This window comes from Gracilinanus agilis, chromosome 3 (genome assembly GCF_016433145.1).
Source record: "Gracilinanus agilis isolate LMUSP501 chromosome 3, AgileGrace, whole genome shotgun sequence".
NCBI classification, from domain to species: Eukaryota; Metazoa; Chordata; class Mammalia; order Didelphimorphia; family Didelphidae; genus Gracilinanus; species Gracilinanus agilis.
In genome coordinates, this window is record NC_058132.1 from 285391315 (window position 1) to 285411534 (window position 20220).

Below are 20220 nucleotides of genomic sequence, written 5' to 3' on the forward strand. Positions count from 1 at the left end.
AGGAAGGAAGGAAGGAAGGAAAGAAGGAAAGAAGGAAGGAAGGAAGGAAGGAAGGAAGGAAGGAAGGAAGGAAGGAAGAGAGAGAAAGAAACAAAGAAACAAACAAAGGGATAAAAGGAAGAAAAAAAGAAAGAGAAAGAAAGAACCATTTCTGTAATATCACTATTCTACCAATGTGGTTATATGACATTATGAAATGTAATCTAATAGTTTCTAAACAATTGAACATGACTATAACAAAGGGAGCAAAGGAGAGGTATATTGTAGATTTAAGTAGGCTACAATATATTATAAATGATGAATCTCAAAGAACAGGAAAAAAAAAACTTTCAACAGATAAATGTCTGTTTTAAAAAAGGAAATGGATAGGTAACATGGCTAAGAAAAAAAGAGGCTAGTTGGCTAGTCAAGTTGCTCCACTGGTAGTCTCATGAGATTCAGAGACAATAAGGAGGGATTCCAGTGGGAGACCCCCAACTCCCTTTGAAAAATTTATAGGAAGATATAAACAGCATTATTGGAGGAGAGACAGAAAGACAGAATTTGGTATATGATCTGCATTTTGGAGAGAAACTCCAAATTACTGAGAACACAGCTCCTTTTGAGTACTTGAATATCATCATTCTTATAATGTTATTACTAATATAATCTAAAACTACTCTAAGAGCTGCCTTCTGATTTTGTGACATGTTCTTTTGAATATCCTCATTGGCAAATCTTTAAGGGTGGATTTGATTTTTTTTGTCAACAGCCAAAGACATTTGGAAACTAATCTAATGAATGTGATGGGGAATCACACAGGGTGATGGGATTCTTGTGCCAAAATAAAGTGTTAATAGAAAGAAGCAAGATTTACTTACACATCTCATAAATTGGTTCTGAAGGCAATTTCAAATGAACTCCAAAAATGTTTGGAAAAAAAGGCAGTATCACTGGAATAAGTATATAATAGACTTTCAAGGGGACTACTTTGAAGGAAAAGACTCATTTAGATGTATAAATTGTTACGTTATTTATTAATTCAATTACTGGAAAGACTTCACTCGTATTTCCCAGTAGTAGCTAGTATTATGCTTCACACACAGTTGATATTTGATAATGCTTGTAACTAACTCTGAAGTTTTCAGACCAAAACAAACTAAATGGCCCTCAATGTTTCAGGCTCTCTCTCAACTAAGCACCTGGAAACACTTGTTTTATGCAGACTCAGCTTCAAAGTCCTACTCATATACTTTTTATCTCTGTAAATGGGCTGGGAGAAAGACAGGAGGAACAAGAATTTATTTAAAAAGTCATCATTCCTTGTGCAAATAGACTGACTACCATTACTGCAATAGAAATGTTAAAGGTGAGAAATAGCTTTCAATTCACAGTAAATTGCAGTTCACAAAATTTTAAAAACAAAAAGAAATCACAAATGTTGCTGTTAGTGTTTTCTTTTCAGAGAGGCAAATTGGCTGAAACCCGAATTTGTATATTTTAATCTTATAACCTGACATATATTTTAAGGGTATTATGAGAAAGCAACTAACTATTTCTCTGGTAGTTTTTCATCATTTTAAGACAAAAAAAGCCAAACATCTAGTCATTCCCAAATGGCCACAATTAAAATAATAAAAGCAAGTTTTAAATATTCCATAACAATATAGATTGAGGCAAGAGGATGTAGTAGCTAGAGGGACAGAGTTGGCTGGAGTCACAAAGACCTGGGTTCAATTCTTACCTCTGACACTTTGCTGTGTGATCCTAAACAAGTCAGATGCCAAAGTGTTCTAATTTACAAATTAGGAAGTCTCCATATAGAAAAAGGCACAAATCTTGGCAGGGGAAAAACAAAATCCAAAATCTTGCATTGAAATAGAAGTGGATTTTTAAAATAAGATATCATGTAGAAGATCATACTGAGGCAATTCAAATCACTAAATTAATCCCAAATTCAGGGAGATCATTGTTATCTATTCCAATTAAACAACTGCCAAGCTTTGGAATTTTATCCATGGCTCCTTTAAAGTGATAGAAACACCATTAAAATAATAAATAAAACAAAGAGCTGGTTTTAAGAAAAAATAAATAAAATAGATAATCGGTTATTTTTTTTTAATTTTAGAATTTTTAATCAGGATGAAAGAGACAAATGATCATAGATATCACACAGAGTTAACTACCCTGAGACAATCACATCTCAGAAAAGACACAGAGATATATAATTACTGGGAACGTTCCACCTTTAGCTAATTTGATTTTTTAAAAGAAAAAAAATTCCCTGCATCAAAAATGAAAAATATGGAATCACAACCAATGAAGAAGAAATTGAGGCAAGTATTAGGAATTATTTTGCCCAACTATATGCCAATAAATCTGACAATCTAAGTGAAATAGATGAAGATTTACAAAAAATATAAGCTGCCCAGCTTAACAAGAGAGGAAATAAAATACTTAACCCTTTTACAGAAAAAGAAATCAAACAGCCACAGAATTCTTTTAGAAAGATCCCAGTACCAGATAGATTCATAAGTGAATTCTACCAAACATTCAAAGAACAATGAACTCTAATGCTTTATAAACTATCTGGGAGAAGAGGGAAAGAAGGAATTCTTCCAAATTCCTTTTATAATACAAAGACACTACTGATACCTAAACCAGGAAAAGTTTAACTGAAAAAAAAGAAAACTATAGTCTAATTTTTTTAATGAATACTGAGGCAAAAATTTTAAATACAAAACTAGCAAATAAATTACAGCTTCATATCATAAGGCTTATAAACATGATCAGGTGATTTTTATCCCAGGAATGCAGGAATGGTCCAATATTAGTAAAACTATCAGCATAATTGACCATATCAATAACAGAACCAATAGAAACCATATTATTATCAGAATTTGATGCAGAAAAAGCTGTTGACAAAATACAATACCCATTCCTTATAAAAACGTTAGAAAACATCTGAATAAAAGGAGCTTTCCTTAAAGTGATAAATAGCATCTATCTAAAACCATCAGCAAACATTTTATGTAATGAAGATAAACTAAAATCATTCAATTAGATCAGGGGTGAAGCAGGAATACCCATTATCACCACTAATATTTAATATTTGTATTAGAAATTCAAGCTATTGCAATAAGAGCAGAAAAAGAAATTGAAGGAATTAGAAAAGGCATCGAGGAAACAGAAGTATCACTCTTTTCAACTGATATGATTGTATATAATAGAGAACTCAATAATCAAAAAAAGCTAAAAGAAACAATTTAAAACTTCAGAAAATTTTCAGGACACAAAATAAACCCAAATAAAGTATTAGAATTTATATTTATCACCAACAAAGTTCAACAGCAAGAGACAGAAAAGGAAATTCCATTTAAAATAATTTTAGATAATATAAAATAGCTGAAGATATATCACCAAAACAAACCCAACAACTATAAAATACTTTTCACACAAAGTCAGACCTAAATAACTAGAAAAATATTAATTGCTCATGGAGAAGGTGAGCCAATACGATAAAAATGACAATCCTACCTAAATTAATTTATTTATTCAGTGCCCTACTAATCAAAATACCCAAAAATTATTTCACAGAACTAGAAAAAAAAGCCTAATTTCTCAAACATATAGAGAACTTAGTCAAAGAATACAATTCATACCCCAATTGATAAATGGTCAAAGGATATGAATGGACATTATTAGATGAAGAAATAAAACTATGTATAATTACATTAAAAATGCTCCAACTCACTATTGATTAGAGGAATACAAATTAAGACAACCCTGAGAGACCACTTCACACATGCCAGTTTGGCTAACATGACCAAGAGGGAAAATGTTAAATGTTGGAAGAAATTAGGACATTAATATACTGGTGATGGAACTGGGAAACAGTGTTATTGGGGTCCCCTCTTAAGATAGTTCACGTTTTCCTCTGTTTTTTCATTCATTTGATTTTGCTTTATTGTTTCTTGATTATTCACGAATGGTCAATTCTGATTTTTAAAGTCTGATTTTCCTGTCAGTTTTTGGTTCTCCTTTTCCTATTGGTCCATATCTTCTTGCATCCCTTTCATTTATCCTTGCATCACTTTCACTGATTTTTCACACTTTTCCTCTGCCCCTTTTAATTGATTATTGAAGTCTTTTTTGAGCTCTTCCAGAAACCCTATTTTTCTTTTGGACTTTGCATGTATTTGCTTTGCTTTCACTATTTCCTTCTGTGTCTGTACCTTGCTCTTTGACTCTCTAAAAATTCTTTAGTTAGGTGCATTTTTTTATTGTTTGCTCATTTTTCCTATCTAATTATAGGTAGACTCTGTTTTCTGGGAAGTTTGGGGTCCCCTCTTAAACTTCGGTGCTTCGTTAATGCTATTTTTAGCTTATTTTCTGAGTTTTTACCAGTTTCAGTTCTTGAAGGCTGATGTGATGGTCTGAGGACTGAGAGCTCTGAGAACACCTCTCCCTGTTGATTCAATTGACCCTTGAGATCCTGATGACTCAAAGAATTGTCTTAGACTTAGTGGTAAGCTTTTGGCCTTACTTTTATCTTGATTGGGTCAGGAACTAATTAAATTATAGCCTCAGGCTTAGGTGTAAGTTTTTGGTCTTACTGTGTTCTAATTGGGCACACCCTTGATTGCCCTGTCCTGGAGCTCTGACCTGAGCTTTAAGGATAAGGATTCACACCTCATGACCCCTTAGTACTACTGGCCACCTCAAACTATGAACTATATCCTTATCCCAAGACCAGACTGAGATTCCTGGCTTTGCTCTGGGCCCATACTAATTAGCCCACTTTAGCCCAGACTATCCTGGGGTAGGACTCTGGACTTCTCCACAGGTTTGAAATTTCAAAGGGTATGGTTTAGCTTGGACCACTATTTGCACAGACAGGATTTCAGAGTCTGAATGTTGACTTGGTCTTGGGTTCTAAATCTGGGACAGCAGATGTGAGGTGGAGATGTGTAGCTTGCTCTTGACTTGCTTTTCCCTCCTTGCTACAGCCTCTTGCTGGCTCTGCTATCCTCTCACTCTGGGGCCCCAGGTGTTCTCTGTCTACCTTTTGGGTTTTTCTTTTCTTGAAAATTGTTTCATTCTGTCTCCTTGTTGGATTTTTTACTCCTGTATTTGTTTTGTGATGATATTTTAATATTGGTTGGAGAGAATTCTCATGGTCACTCAGAGCTACTCTGGTTTACTCTGCTATCTTGGCTCCTCCTCTGGAAGTCTCTCAATGCAACTATTATGGAGGACAATATTGAACTACACCCAAAGGCCCATAAAATTATGCACTTTGAATCCAAAAATACCACTGCAGGTTCTGTATCCCAAAGAGATCAGAGTTAAGGGGAAAGGACCTACTTGTATAAAAATCTTTTTGTAGTGGGAAAGAAATAGAAACCTAGGGGATGTTCATTCATTAGAGAATGGCTGAACAAGTTGTATATGGTTGAATTGGAATACTATTGCATCATAAGAAATAACAAAAAAATCAAATATAGAATATATAGAAATATCATAATCAGTTGTGAAGAACTTAATTATTTTCAGCAAAATAAGTTTCTAAGATAACTCCAGGGGATTCATAAATGCCATCCACAACCAAAGAAAGAACTATTGAAGTCTTATTGCAGATCAAAGCCTAAAATTTTTCAATTTATTTCCTTCACTAAGTTTATTTTATATGTGATATGTGTCTTCTCTTATAGCATGAGGAATTTGGAAATAAGTATTCTATGAAAGCACTGGTATAACCTACATCAATCTACTTAGCATCTCAGGGAGAAGCAAGGGTAGCAGGGAGAGAATCTGAATTGCAAAATGTCAGAAAAAATTTTAAAAATGGTTTCTACATGCAATTAAAAAATAAAGTTAATTTTTAAAAAATAAAGTGCTGGCAACAGTACTGCTTTATATTATTTAATGTGTTGTTTGTTTAGCTTTTCCACATGCATAGACAGTTTTTTTCAAATTTCTATTTTCATTCTTTTAAAATTGCTGAACTTCATATGCTAAATTTAAAGCAGGAACCAAAATTTGCCAAAGGAAAATTTGATTGAGTTTATAGTAGTTTCAATCGGTATTAAAAATTATGAATAATAATTAAAATGTATGTAGACCTTATATGCAAGGAACTGTGCTAAGTTCCAAAGGTAATATTTTATTTTGTCCTCACAATAATCCTTGGAGATAGATATGATCAATTTTATTTTACAGGTAAGGAAACTGAATCAAATAGAACTTAAGTTATTTGTCCTACATATCTAGTAAGTGTCCGAGGACTTATTTGAACTCAGGAAGATGAGTCTTCAGACTCCAGACCTGGCACTCTATCCACTGTGCTGTCTAGCTACATTATCCCTAAGATGGTCAAATGAATGCAACATTCCTTTTATATGTTGCCTTTTCCCTGCTACTAATGCTCTGAATATTTTTTTTGCATATTTGAACTTTTATTCTAAATGTTAAATAACTTTTTACTTTCAATTTAGCAAATATCCATACAATTAATTTCCATTACAAATGGAACTTGTTAATATATGGATCCAGATGTGAAATCATGTTCCATACACAGATAGATATAGATAGATCATTAGGTTAATAGATATATTTTTGTTTATGCATTACATATTGGTCTCTTTCTCCAAAAATGGCAACAATCAAAATTAGGTTATTCAATGTTTTTTAATCTCTGAAAACATTTTCTATCATTACCCATACATTTAGTGTTTATTCTATAATTTCTCAAAGTTACAATACCTCACTTTCACTGAAACTCATCTCTGCCCTGATGATAAAACATCCTTTGAAACACTTTCTATGCCTTTCCCTCCCTTATCTCACCTCTAAATCAGATGGCCAAGAGAAGATGGGGGTGGGCAGGACTTCTAGTCTTCCATTGCTGCTTCCAGATCATGACTTAACCATTACATTTCAATGTCTATGACAATTCTCCATTTCTCCCCTATTCATGTTGCTATCATCTACCAATCTCTAGGTAACTCAGCTTTCTCAGATGCTGGCTCATGTTCTTCCTAACCTCACAATCTTGGCACCAAACCTGAGTTCTTAATATTTATATTGATTACAGTAGTCACAACCAGTCCACTCAATTCCTTAAATGACAAGACCCCCTTGGATTCCTCCAATTCACCCCAGTAAGATCATACATTAATTAGAAACCCTTCAACACCTGGAACTTTAAACTATCTACTTACTCTCTGACCATCAATTCCCATTCAGCAACCTATCTGACAAGGTTGTTGAGAGGATCAAATAAGACAATATATGGGAAGTGTTTTGCAAGCCTAAAAGTGCTAAATAATTATTAGCAATTATTATTGTTGAAAATATTATTCTACCTCTCCTGATCTCCTACTCACATTAAACCTAATCCTTGTTCTTCCCTGTTCTCTTTGTCTGTCTTCCCCTACTATGCCTTTAGAATTTAGTCTATCATCTTAATGTTTGCTTGGCTAATACCTTCTAGTATTCCATGCTATAAATCCCTTTGCCAAAATAATTTTTCTCATTCATATATATATGTATATATATATGTGTGTGTGTGTGTATTCATATTGTTCTTTAGTCTATAAGCCTTCAATGACCCCTAATTACCTATTTAGTAAAGTTTGAGCTCCCATCTTTCAAAGTCATTTACAATATCTCAATTAGAGTCTTATATTTTCTTTGATACCATTAGGGGCTTACTTGGGCCAGCGTGTGAATGGGGCATAAGAAATGTCAGAAAAAACCAGAGTCCAAAATACTGCTGAATTTTGTCACACACTTATTGTATGACCTCAGTCAACTAATTTAATATCTCTGTTTCTCAGTTTCCTCATCTATAAAATGAAGATAATATAACAACACCTACTTTGTAGAGTTTTGTGAGAGTCAAATGCAGTGGTTGTGTTGTTAATAATATCATCATTATATCTGGTTGTTCTTTTTTTCTGGCAAAATTTTCCATGGTTCTCTATTACTATGAATAAAGTTAAATTCTTTTGTCACCATATATCAAATTCCTTCACTCTACCCACTTCATATTCAAGCCAAATTGGCCTGGTTTTTGTCCCCATTGTTCTATGCAGCCTTCTGTACTGTTCTTCATATCTAGACTGCTTTAAATCACTCTCTTCTCCTTTTAAATACTCACTCATCCTTTAAAGTCTAACTAAAATGCTCACTATACTGTCCAAGAGGTATTCCTGGCAAAGATACTGAAGTAATTTGCCATTTTCTTCTCCAGTAGATTAGGGTAAACTGAGCTTAAGTGACTAGCCCAGGGTCACACAGCTAATAAGAATCTGAAGCCTAATTTGAACTCTGGGCTTCCTGACTCCAGCACCTACCTCTATCCATTAGGCAACCTAATTGCCTTCTAGGCAAACAAATATTAATTGACTTGCCTAAAGCCACACATCTAGCAAGAGTCTGAGGCCAGCCAGATGTGAACTCAAGATTTCTTGAATCCAGGCCAAGCAGTCTATCTACTGAATCATCTAGCTGTTTATTCCTAGTTTACTTATAGAGTCTCTTTAACTAGTTTTATTTCCTAAGGGGATGCACGAGATTATGATTCGAACTTGGTTTGTTCAACCTTAATTGAAAAAGTCATGAGATATTGAATCTATTTGACTATGCCTGTGTGACTTTTATGGCGTTAAAGGTTATTAAGATTGTTATATATTAAAAAATTGGTTCTCTGACATAATTTTCTCTATAGAGACTTTCTAGAAACTCCTATCTTTGTCCAGGGTTATTTTTTAAAATCCTGAACCTATGCTTTAATATAATAAAACCTAGGTTTTTACCTCTATAATTTATGTATTATAGTAAATTTATTTCAGTAGCAGTCATCTACCACACAATCTCAAAAAAGAAGATATTTCTCCCATAACACTGTTAAACAATGAGCTCCGTAAGAACAAGGATTATGATTTACCTAATGTTTGTATATCTTTCATTGTTTGCTTAGTACAATGATCTATACATCTTCTGGTGCTTAATGAATGTCTATTTAATGGATTTATTGAATGCATTTTCCTCCAATGAGCCCATGAGTTGTTCTGTCCCCTTTTAACCATTGTACTAATGTTTGGAAAGTTCTTCAGAGATTTTTGGTTTGGTTGATGTTTCAGAATATATCTGGATCTTATATTGAGTTTTTGAGAAATGGAGAACTAGAGTTATAAATCAAACACACTCAGAAATTAGTAAAAAATTCATCAACCTTACCCTTTGACCCAGCAATACTGCTACTGTGTCCATATTCTAAAGGTATTTTTTAAGAGGGGGAAAGACCTATTGTACAAAAATATTTATAGCAGCTCTTTTTGTGTTGGTGAAGAATTAGAAACTGAGGGGATGTCCATCAATCAAGTAACAGCTGAACAAGATGTGGCATATGATGGTCATATTGTGCTACAAAGAAAGGATAAGAAGGATTTAAAAACAAACCAACCAAAAAGACCTACATGAACTGATGCAAAGTGAAGTGATCAGAAGCACAAGAACTCTGTACAGAGTAACAGCAATATTATATGATGAACATTTGTGAATGACTTAGCTATTCCTAGTAATACAGTGATCCAAGAAAATCATCAAGGAATCATGATGGAAAAGCCACCTTCCTCCAAAGAAAGAACTGATGCAGACTTCAGTTTATTTCTTCATTTTTATTTTTCAAGTTCTCTTTCACAAAACGACTAACATTGAAAGATGTTTTACACTATTATATATGTAAAATCTATAGCAGTTTGCTTGCTGTCTCAGGGAAGGAGGAGGATAGAGAAGGAGGAAAAGTGAGAATTTTCGCTCAAACTTTTTTTAATTTTAATTTTTAATATTTTCCCATAGTTACATCATGTTACATGTTCTTTCCCTCTCCCTCCAATTCCCCAACCCCCCAAAGCTGACGCACATTTACACTGGGTTTTACATGTATCATTGATCAAGACCTAATTCCATATTATTGACAGTTGGACTAGAGTTATTGTTTTGTGTCCACATCCCCAATGATATCCCCATCAGCCCATGTGTTCAAGCAGTTGTTTTTCTTCTGTGTTTCTCCTCCCACAGTTCTTCCTCTGAATGTGGCTAGTTTTCTTTCTCATAAGTCCCTCAGCCTTGCTCTGGATTCTTGCATTGCTGCTAGTATAAAAGTCCCTTATGTTCGATTGTGCCAGAGTATCAGTCTCTATATACAATGTTCTCCTGGATCTGCTCCTTTCACTCTGCATCAATTCCTGGAGGTCTTTCCAGTTCACATGGAATTCCTCCAGTTCATTATTCCTTTGAGCACAATAGTATTCCATCACCAACAGATACCACAATTTGTTCAGCCATTCCCCAATAGAAGGACATTCCGTCATTTTCCAATTTTTTGCCACCACAAAGAGCGCGGCTATAAATATTTTTGTACAAGTCTTTTTTCCTTATTATCTCTTTGGGGCACAAACCCAACAATGGTGTGGCTAGATCAAAGGGAAGGCATTTTTTTACAGCCCTTTGAGCATGATTCCAAATTGCCATCCAGAATGGTTGGATCAATTCACAACTCCACCAGCAATGCATTAATGTCCCAATTTTGCCACATCCCCTCCAAGATTCACCACTTTCCTTCGCTGTCATGTTACTTTATCTGCTAGGTGTGAGGTGGTACCTCAGAGTGAAACTTTTAAAAAGAGGTGAAAATTGTTTTTTTCATGTGATTTAGGAAAAAAATAAAATATTTTTTTAAAATCCATTGTCCTTAATTATTCTATCACCATTGGTAAATGCTCAGGAAAGAGACAATTTAGCATTTCAGTTTATCTGGTGGCAAATGGATTTCAATCAAATATCTGCCTTTGGAAAGACATCCTGAAATCTCTAAACAAATCAAGATAGGACATTCATTTGAAAACATTCACATAGAAAGTTGTCCATACAAACCATTGCTGAAAACTTGAATCGAAATTCGACAGAATTTAACAATTATTTCATTTTCCTGGATGAGCTAACCTAAGAGATGAAGGAGAAATATCTGAATTATATTTCTCAGGGCTTAGGTGAAAGAAATGTTCAAGTGTCATTACCCAACAGATAAAAATGATGACTATTTTTATTTTTTAATTAATGTATTTATTTAGGATATTTTTCCATGATTCCATGATTCATGATTTTTCCCACCCTTCTTCCCTCCAAACTCCCAGAGCTGACAAGCAGTTCTACTGAGTTATGCATATATCATTGTTCAAAACCTATTTCCATGTTATTCATATTTGCAATAGAGTGATCTTTTAAGGCCAAAACCCTAATCATATCCCCATTGAACCACATGATTGATCATATGTTTTTCTTTTGCATTTCTATTCCCACAGTTCTTTCTCTGGATTTGAATAGAGTTCTTTTTCATAAGTCTCTCTGGATTATGCTGGGTCATTGCATTGCTGCTAGTACAGAAGTCCATTACATTTGATTGTACCACAGTGTATCCATCTCTGTGTATAATGTTCTCCTAGTTCTGCTCCTTTCACTCTACTTCAATTCCTGGAGGTCTTTCCAGTAGTGGTGACTATTTTTAAAAGGCTAATCCATGTTTCTATAGAATGTTTTCTTTCTCAGTTGGATACCTTAAGGAATAATAGCCCTACACAATGTCAAAGGTTTAGGGACCCATGATTTAATTACTATCAATTTGCCTTGTATTTATGGAGAATGATATTTCACTGTGCCTTAATATGAGTTGCTATTGGTGATTATCTATTTCAATAGCAGTTACTTGTCACACGAACTTAAAATAAAGAAGATATTTCTTCAATAACACTATAAGACTGTAAGCTCTTTACTTTGTAGCCAATGCCACGACAAGCCTCTGTGATTTTAGCAAGACTGGTCCTTCAACAACAAATCCTATCTGCCATTGTGATTAAAGAATCACAGTCAATGTCTTGAATAAGACAGCTGCTTCATAAATGGTTGTTAAATTAAGTTAACCAAAATGATAAGGAATTTTTAAGTCACCAAATCCTGTTCTAATGTTGAATATCTGAATGATCCCCTTGGCATGTTCTTAAATAGTACACTTGTGTATGTTTTTAAAAGCATTAAAACCACACGTAACTTTCCTAAAAGGGAGAAAGTTAAATCAAAAAAAGATTGACTTTTTTATTCATTTTACGAAACAATACCAAAAGAGTTGTTTACATTAATGATCCACAAGTTTAGATTGAGAAGACACCTGAGAAGGGTTAAAACAACCTGGAAACTGAGATCGTACTCATTACAGGACTATGACATTCCATGTGTGGGATGAGGCATTCAATGACAATCAGCCCATGCAATAACAGCAAAAACACAAGTTGATCCCCCACCACTCCAAGCAATGTGCACATGCAAATACCTGTAGATGCTATTTATTTTCTTTACAAGTAAGAATTATTGGAAGTTATAGCTTTAAAATGACCTATCTTTCAAATTCTAGGCCTTTGCCCACTTTTTAAAAGTAAGAACTATGTCATCAGCTCAGTAGTCTCATTATAATCTCCTTAATAATTCTTAATTATCTAAACATCATTCCTCTCTACTTTCCCTTGTCATGACGTCTGAAATGCTTTCTCAGTGCCCTCCCCCAGCCCCATTTTCTAAAAGAGTCTGCACTTGTGACAGGCACAAACTATTTGGGAGGTTGTGTTTACCAGCACCTGACATCATTTTCCTAAGTTTATTTTGACACTGACTTTTAATCAACAGGATAGTGATTGAATAAGCCTGTCGAATGTTTCACTAAATTTTTTTTAAAAAGGAATACATTAAAAGCACACAAAAGTACATTGATTGTGACTACAAAGATATATAATTAAAAAGTATAAATCAAGGGCTGCTATTTTACACTTGACTTCAGTTATTTTGAACACTTGTGGCCTGGTTGTATGTTCACTGTTAAGGATATGATTTTATGTGTTTAGAGTAAATCTGCCGTAAGCAATTTTATAGTTTAATGAAAATAATTATAGTTTGAGTAGTATGAAGTGTATCTGATGCTCCTTCCCCAGAATTAGCTGTGATATAAATTATCATGATTTATTATGGTTATTCTTGTGGTTATGTGTTTGTAGTGGATTCCGGCTAGTAATGATGATTCTAAAATTACAAAGAAAAGCATTTCCAGTGATTATTTTCTCCAATATCATCTGTAATTTCTCTACAAAATTGATATAATTTCAACTGTGGTACAGTATGTGCTACTGCTAAGATGGCATTATTGTCCTGTCATTTTGACAGCTCACATTAATTTACACCATTTGATGAAAGAATACATTTTTAAATCTTTCTTAATATAACATATATAAACATGCCACTGTTACTACTTGTGCTCCATTTTTTCAATTCTATCAAGGGGTACTGCCATGCCCTAATGCAAAGCCTTTTAAACCACAAGTTAAGCAAACTGTTTACAGTGGGCTTTGACTGCAATCTCATTTTTTGTTATATACCCTTCTTAATTTCCCTATTTTCTTCTGTTGTTTGAAAGTTATAACCTTTCAAAGTTTTACATGTATAGAGTACAAGCCCTTATCTATGCTCTCCATATGCCTGAGTACTCCTCATGGACAATAAATCCCTTAGTGATCCCTTGGTGATAATAGGGTCAGGTCATCTGGAATCACAAAATCCTAGAAACAAAGAATTTTAGAGCTGGAAGGACCGTGAGGGGTCAGTGTATCCAAACCCTTCATTTTAAAGAAAGGAAAACTGATACCTCTTTTAGGTAGTGAAATAATTTCCCAAAGTCACATGAAGAATTGATAACCAATCATTTCAAAGTCCCCTGGAAGTTGGAAGCCTGGTCAAAGGATCAAACCACTAAGCTTTCTCAAAACCAAGGAAGAGTTTGATGGGAGAATTTGTCTACCAAACAACCAAGGAGATCTTGTAAGAAGTCCTGAACCTAATGCTACACTATGGTGATATAGGTGTATCATATTTGTGGAAAATAAGGGTCACAAATCACATAGGATTGACAGGAAAGGATATTTTATTCTACAGAGAAGAAACATTCAAATTACTAAATTCACAGATTCATGAGAAAATCTTGAGACTGTAGGCTTACTATTAAAGTTCATTGAGTTCTTATACAACTCATTGAGAAAAATGGGCATAGAATTCACCAAACATCTCTTCCAATCCTTAGTCCTTTGGGGAGGGAAAAGGTAAAAAAAAAAGATGGCATTAGTGTTCTGTAAGGTCAAAAGAAGTCAACAGTATGACATGGTAGGCAAAATAAATAATGCAATAAAGCCAACTCTTTTAATGAGGATATAGTAACAGTAAAACTCAAAAAGTATAATGGTAATAGTAGAAGTAAAAGTAATATAAAAATAATGTAATAGTAATAGTAAAAAAAAAAGAGTCAAAAATCAAAGCAATGCTTGGGCCATAGAGCCCAGTAGTAAATATATGTATGTACATGTTTATTATATTTGTCATAAGCAGTTAACCATATTTGATGTCATTATTTATTTCAACACAGGAAGTGAAAAGGGAGTGAAAAAAATTAGAGACAGATTAAGCCCACTTATTTGGCTACACTCCAAAGGGAAATATTTTTAAATCTGATATTATTTCAATTATATTTACATTTCCTTATTCCCTTTACAAATATCAATATATCATTTTAGCACATATATCAAATGATTAATATATTATGGACAAACCTATCCTAAATTAAGTAACTGTAAATTTATACAAAATAATGTTTTCCTCTTTAGATTATTTCTAAATCTTTATTATGCAAGAGATATTCAGAGAATAAAGTGCCCTGGTTGCTTTCTGGTCCCTTCTTCTACCTCTATTCTAATTCATAAGTATTCAGACCTCAGTGTTTCAAAAGGAAGCTTGGTTAGAAGAAGTTGTCCTAGGCATGGTAGAAAATACTCATGATCTCTATGGTTACTCAAGTCATCGGGGCTGCTGGATCTATCTCTTGAGCTCAAGATTTCTGAACTTCTGTGAGTTAGGTCAATCTTGCATGTGCACTAAATTCAGAATTAATTTGGTGTGTCCTAGGACAGTGGCTATGTATATGGAGAGAAAGGAATTAGATATGAAAGAGAGAAGTTGTAGAGATACAAACAAGATATGGCAATTGGTTGGATACTGTGTTGAGAGAGAGCCAAGAATGATTCTGAAATTCTAAAGTGAAATTAACAGATAAATGTGCTGCCCTCAAAAGGAAAAAAAAAGAAATTTGGAAGAGTAGCAGCAGGTTTAGGAGGAGGATAATATTTTTCTTTGGACACTGAGTTTTAAGAATGTTTTGTTTAGGAGACATCTATTGAGCCAGTAAATGATTTGAGAGTTGAATTCAGAGATATTAAGTGAATATGTCTAATGGTGTCTGTTAGTAAATGTCTGTTAGTAAAAGTTAGTTAACATGTGACACAATACAGTGGGAACAAATGAGTTCCAAGAAGAAAAAGAGGAGATGAGAGGATAGCAGAAAAGGGGAAGGAAAAAGAGTGGAATAGAGTAGGGGGAAGGGAGGAGAGGCACAGAGAATATCTGCACTAAGAGGAAAGATGCAGATCATGATATAGGAAAGAAGGCTAAGAAGGAATAATCAGTAAAAGGTCCAGAAGAGAGCAACGTCACAGAGAATACAATGCCCAGAAAGAGAAGTGAGGCAAAGGATCTCAAATGCTTCAAAGAGGATAAGAATAAAGACTGAGAATAAATCATTGAATTTAGGATTTGGAAAATATTGGTGATCTTGAAAATAGTGTATTTGTTGGGTAGTGGAATTAAAAAATAAGTTTTAAGTGTTGGGAAGTGAATAGTTGGTAGGGAAATAGATTCAGAAGCAAGTGCAGAAATTCACGACATTTTACAATGAAACTGAAAGGGATAAAGGACAGATTCTGGAGGGATATCATCTTGTTAAAGTTCTGTGATGATGGGGGAAACCTGAGCATGCATTTAAGGCAGTAGAGAAACAGATAGTAGACAAGGAGAAATTGAATTTGTTGAACTGTTTCCTTTTTACTGTGTCTTTTTTTCACCAATTAGTTGTAAAAATTTTGAAACTATCGGGTATTTTCTAATGATCTAATTTTTCATAGTTCATATATCAGCCTACATGTATGTATGCTACTAGTTATAATTATAATTATATAATTAGTTATAATATATAATTAATATGCCATATTGAAGCTAATCATCCTAATGATTGCAGAGCAGTCCCTTTGCTTCAAGCAATTTTCTTTCTCCCACACCTTTCCATCACCTTACAAATCGTAGAAATTTATATGCTGATTGGTTTCCCTTCAGTGAAATAATAGTAGCTAATAATTATATAGCACTTTAATGTTTGAGAAGCATTTTGCAAGTATTTTCTCATTTGATCCTTCCACCAATGATGTCAAACTAAAATAGAAGTGAAGGTCACTAATGTGTACTTAAAGCTCCCTGAAGACTATCTGTTGATTTAGTTTTAAATTTTAATATTATCCAAGTTTTATTTTATTTGTTTTGTTAAATATTTCAAAAATACATTTTAATCTGGTTCAGATTGCATTGAAGAGTATTGTGGGCCTCCTATTTGATAACTCTACTTCTCAATAACTTTGGAAGATAGGTAATATTATTTTTTCCTTTTTTACTGAACAGAAAACTAAGATTGAAGAATGTTAGGTGATTTTCCCAGGGTCATACAGCTCCTAACTTTCTGAGATATGATTGACACTGTTATTTTTATTCCATCAGTCTATCCACTAAGCTGTCAAGCTTTGAAGGTGCCTACAATTGCACACAGAAACTCTTCAACCATTAGGATTGATCAATCTTTGTGGGCTATAGATATGTGGTGTTTAATATAAGTTCAAGGTAGGATTTTTAAAGTGGCACCTGGGTTTATATCACTAGGTTCGCATGATGATAAGTCACAGAATAAAGTTCTTTGCACATGCTGTTAGAGTAAAAAATATCTTTTCATTTCAGTCAATCAAAAATCATTTATGAAGCACCCAATACATGGCAGGTACTCTGCTATGGCAGAGAACACAAATCCAATTGGGTAATAGGTAGTAAGTGACCTTTGTTAATCACCAGCAATTCAATTCAAATGGCTGAAGTAGATGTGTGCATGTAAACATAGCTTAGATAGAAGAAAGGAACTGAGAAGATGTGAAGATATCAGTGTTTCATGGAGAAAACAAATTGGTATACATAATCAACAATTAAAGCATTAACTCTCTATTCTAAATAGATGTATTATACCAGATTGACATCTCAGTCCTTTTAGTCAATTGTCAAAATTATTTCTAGGATTAAACATGGCTCAGATCTTGAGGAGAGAACTTTAAATTTTTTTTCTATGTTGGCTAATGTGATGATTTTTCTTTCTATAGTAGTCACCTAATCTGTAAGCGAAATGTCATAAATTGATAAAGACTGTCACTTATAATATTTGATATTAAAATCTGGGTTGGGAATGTGTGAAATTTCTTTCTTTCTTTTTTTTTTACTCTTTTCTTCACATCAACTAGGAAATGAAAGCCATGCACACACATGGGACATACACACACACAGCAGATAGATAAGTTTCCATTTGCATAATCTGCTTTTCAAATTTTTTTCCCTTTTTATCTTTAGAAAATATCTGGAAAATAGAACCCATATGTCCTTCCTCCATGAAATGGTGAGACAGGATATCTGCTAGCAACAAATGTTAATCTTAGAGCCTTCCCTCTGAGATTAACTCCAATTTATCCTGTATATATATTGTTTGTACATAGTTCTTTTGCATGTTGTTTCTCTCATTAGATTATGTGCTCCTTAAGAGCAAGGGCTTTTATCCCCCCTTCTTTGAATCCTCACAGGGATACAAAGCCCAGTGCCTGGAACATAGTAGGCACTTAATAAAAGCTTGTTAACTTGACTTGCTCTATCAGTTACCTGGGGAGGTTGGGAAAAGCTATAGCATTCACTATTGAGCTCTATATCAAAATCTTGATGAATTTCTCATAGGGAGAAATATTTATTACATGAGCTATAAAGGAAGTACATTAACACTCCCACCACCAGGTTTCTAGTCATTCCGGATTCTGAGTTTCTAATTCCCACATTTCATACACTTGGCATGCCAGGCAGTGTGTTACATGCTGGGGAGCAGAATTAATTGATCAGCATAGCTTTATAATGAAACAATGATGAGAATATTCAGAAAACTCAGTTGTTTATGTGTTTTACAGAAGATGGTTTCTATTTGTGCTTCTGTGGCGTGATTTCACAGGGATATTTAATAATTCATGTGCTAAAGCTGTTTTTTCTATTTTAATCAGAAAGACAGCAGTTTGGATTTTATCAATAAGACACCTATGAAAGTTTTTGAAGTTTCTAGTATGGGAATGATATGACAGAAAATATGATGTTTGGGTGACTTTGAAACCTTTGGTGATGACGGACATCTGACTTCAGGACACATCTATTACCTCATGTTAGCTTTAGATCCTCCAACCATTGCAATGTCATGATCATTAAACAAAGAAACAGATAAGTAATATGACATAAGAAATTTCCATTAGGGACCACTTTTTTTTTTGCCTGAGTTCATCTGCCTCCTCAATTCTTTTAATTCTTTCATTGCATTTTTAGAAAATCAATAAATCAACAGGTATTTTAAAGCACCCATTGGGTACCTGACACATGTTTTACAGGGGATTTGGATACTAAATTAAAAAACTGCCTTAAGTGATCTTATTTTCATAATAATAATAGCTAGTATTTATTGAGTGTTTTAAGGTTTACAAAGCACTTTGTAAATATCTCATTTTATCCTCATCAAAGCCCTGAAAGGTAAATACCAATATTACCTTCATTTTATGGATGAGGACACCAAGACTCAAATAAGTTAGGTGACTTGCCAATGGATCACAAAGCTAATACTGTAGATATCTGAGAAAAGATTTGAAATTGTTTTCCTGACTTTAGGCCCATTGTTCTATCCCAAGAATCACCTCCATGCTTCTCAGTGGGGTCTCTAGGAAGTAAGAAACCCAATATGTTGCTTTAAGTACTGATACTATAAGAAGACTCCACCTTCTAATTTTCACAAATTTATTACCCTTTATGTAGTACTATAACATGAAAATTACATTTAAACCCTGTATGCCATTTGATGAATGCGGAGAAAAAAAAGTGGCTGGTATAAAGGTTAAGTAAGTAGTTTGGGCTAAAATAAGAGCTGACCTAAAACTTTTCTCTGTTCAGAAGGATGTGATTATACTTCTCAAAATGCAATGGACACTTTTGTACTTCCTTAGATCAATCATGAAATCCCCGAATACTCTAAAGTCTATTCCTGCAGTATTTCCAGCCCTTTAGAGTCCAACAAGTAATGGGAATTTTTTTTAAAGACAGTGTTCATGAGATTTCCCGTTCAGTTTTTACCCCAAACAGGCTCCAGTGCTTATCTGATCTGAACAGAACTGTCAAGTCCTCTGAATTTTGCTCATCAGTCACAGGGTGATTCATTCTCTGACATTATTAAGCCAAAAGAAAAAAGACACAATTATTGGATACTTTTGAGGGAAAAAAAAGATAACTTTTCATATGTTTTTTTTCTTCACTTCAACTTTTCTTCCCCAACTACAGCACATTTAAAATTGTATAACCTTTGATTTCACATTTTAAGTGGATTACCCCATTAGCATATTTCTTATATCCAACAGTTAGGATTCTCTTTAATCAGTTAAATTAAACAGTTCTCTTTAATAATTATTGAGTATTCTTTAGCTCATGAGATGAGGAGAAAATACAACTAAATGACATGCATTAGAGTATAGAACTCAGAGCCAGGACAGCCAGGAATTCAAACTATACTTCGGCTAACATTCAATAACTATATGAGCCAATGAAAGACAATTAACTTTTCCACTCAGTCCATTCCAAACAAGCAAACATCTACTGTGTCTCCTCTGTGCTAAGCACTATGGCTGGCACCTGTGTTAAGGATACAATGGCAAAAGAAAAAAAACAATTTCTCTCAGACTTAATGGTCTACTGGAGAAAGTTTACAGGTATACAGATAAGTGTAAATGTATAAACATGATCACTTAAGGGAGATAGAGCACTTGCGACTGAAACAATATAGGAAGGTTTCACTTAGGAAGTTTATTTATTTGCAAAATAAAAGTAATAATATTTGCAATGCCTCCTTCACATGGTTAGTGTGAAGATAATGTACAGGGT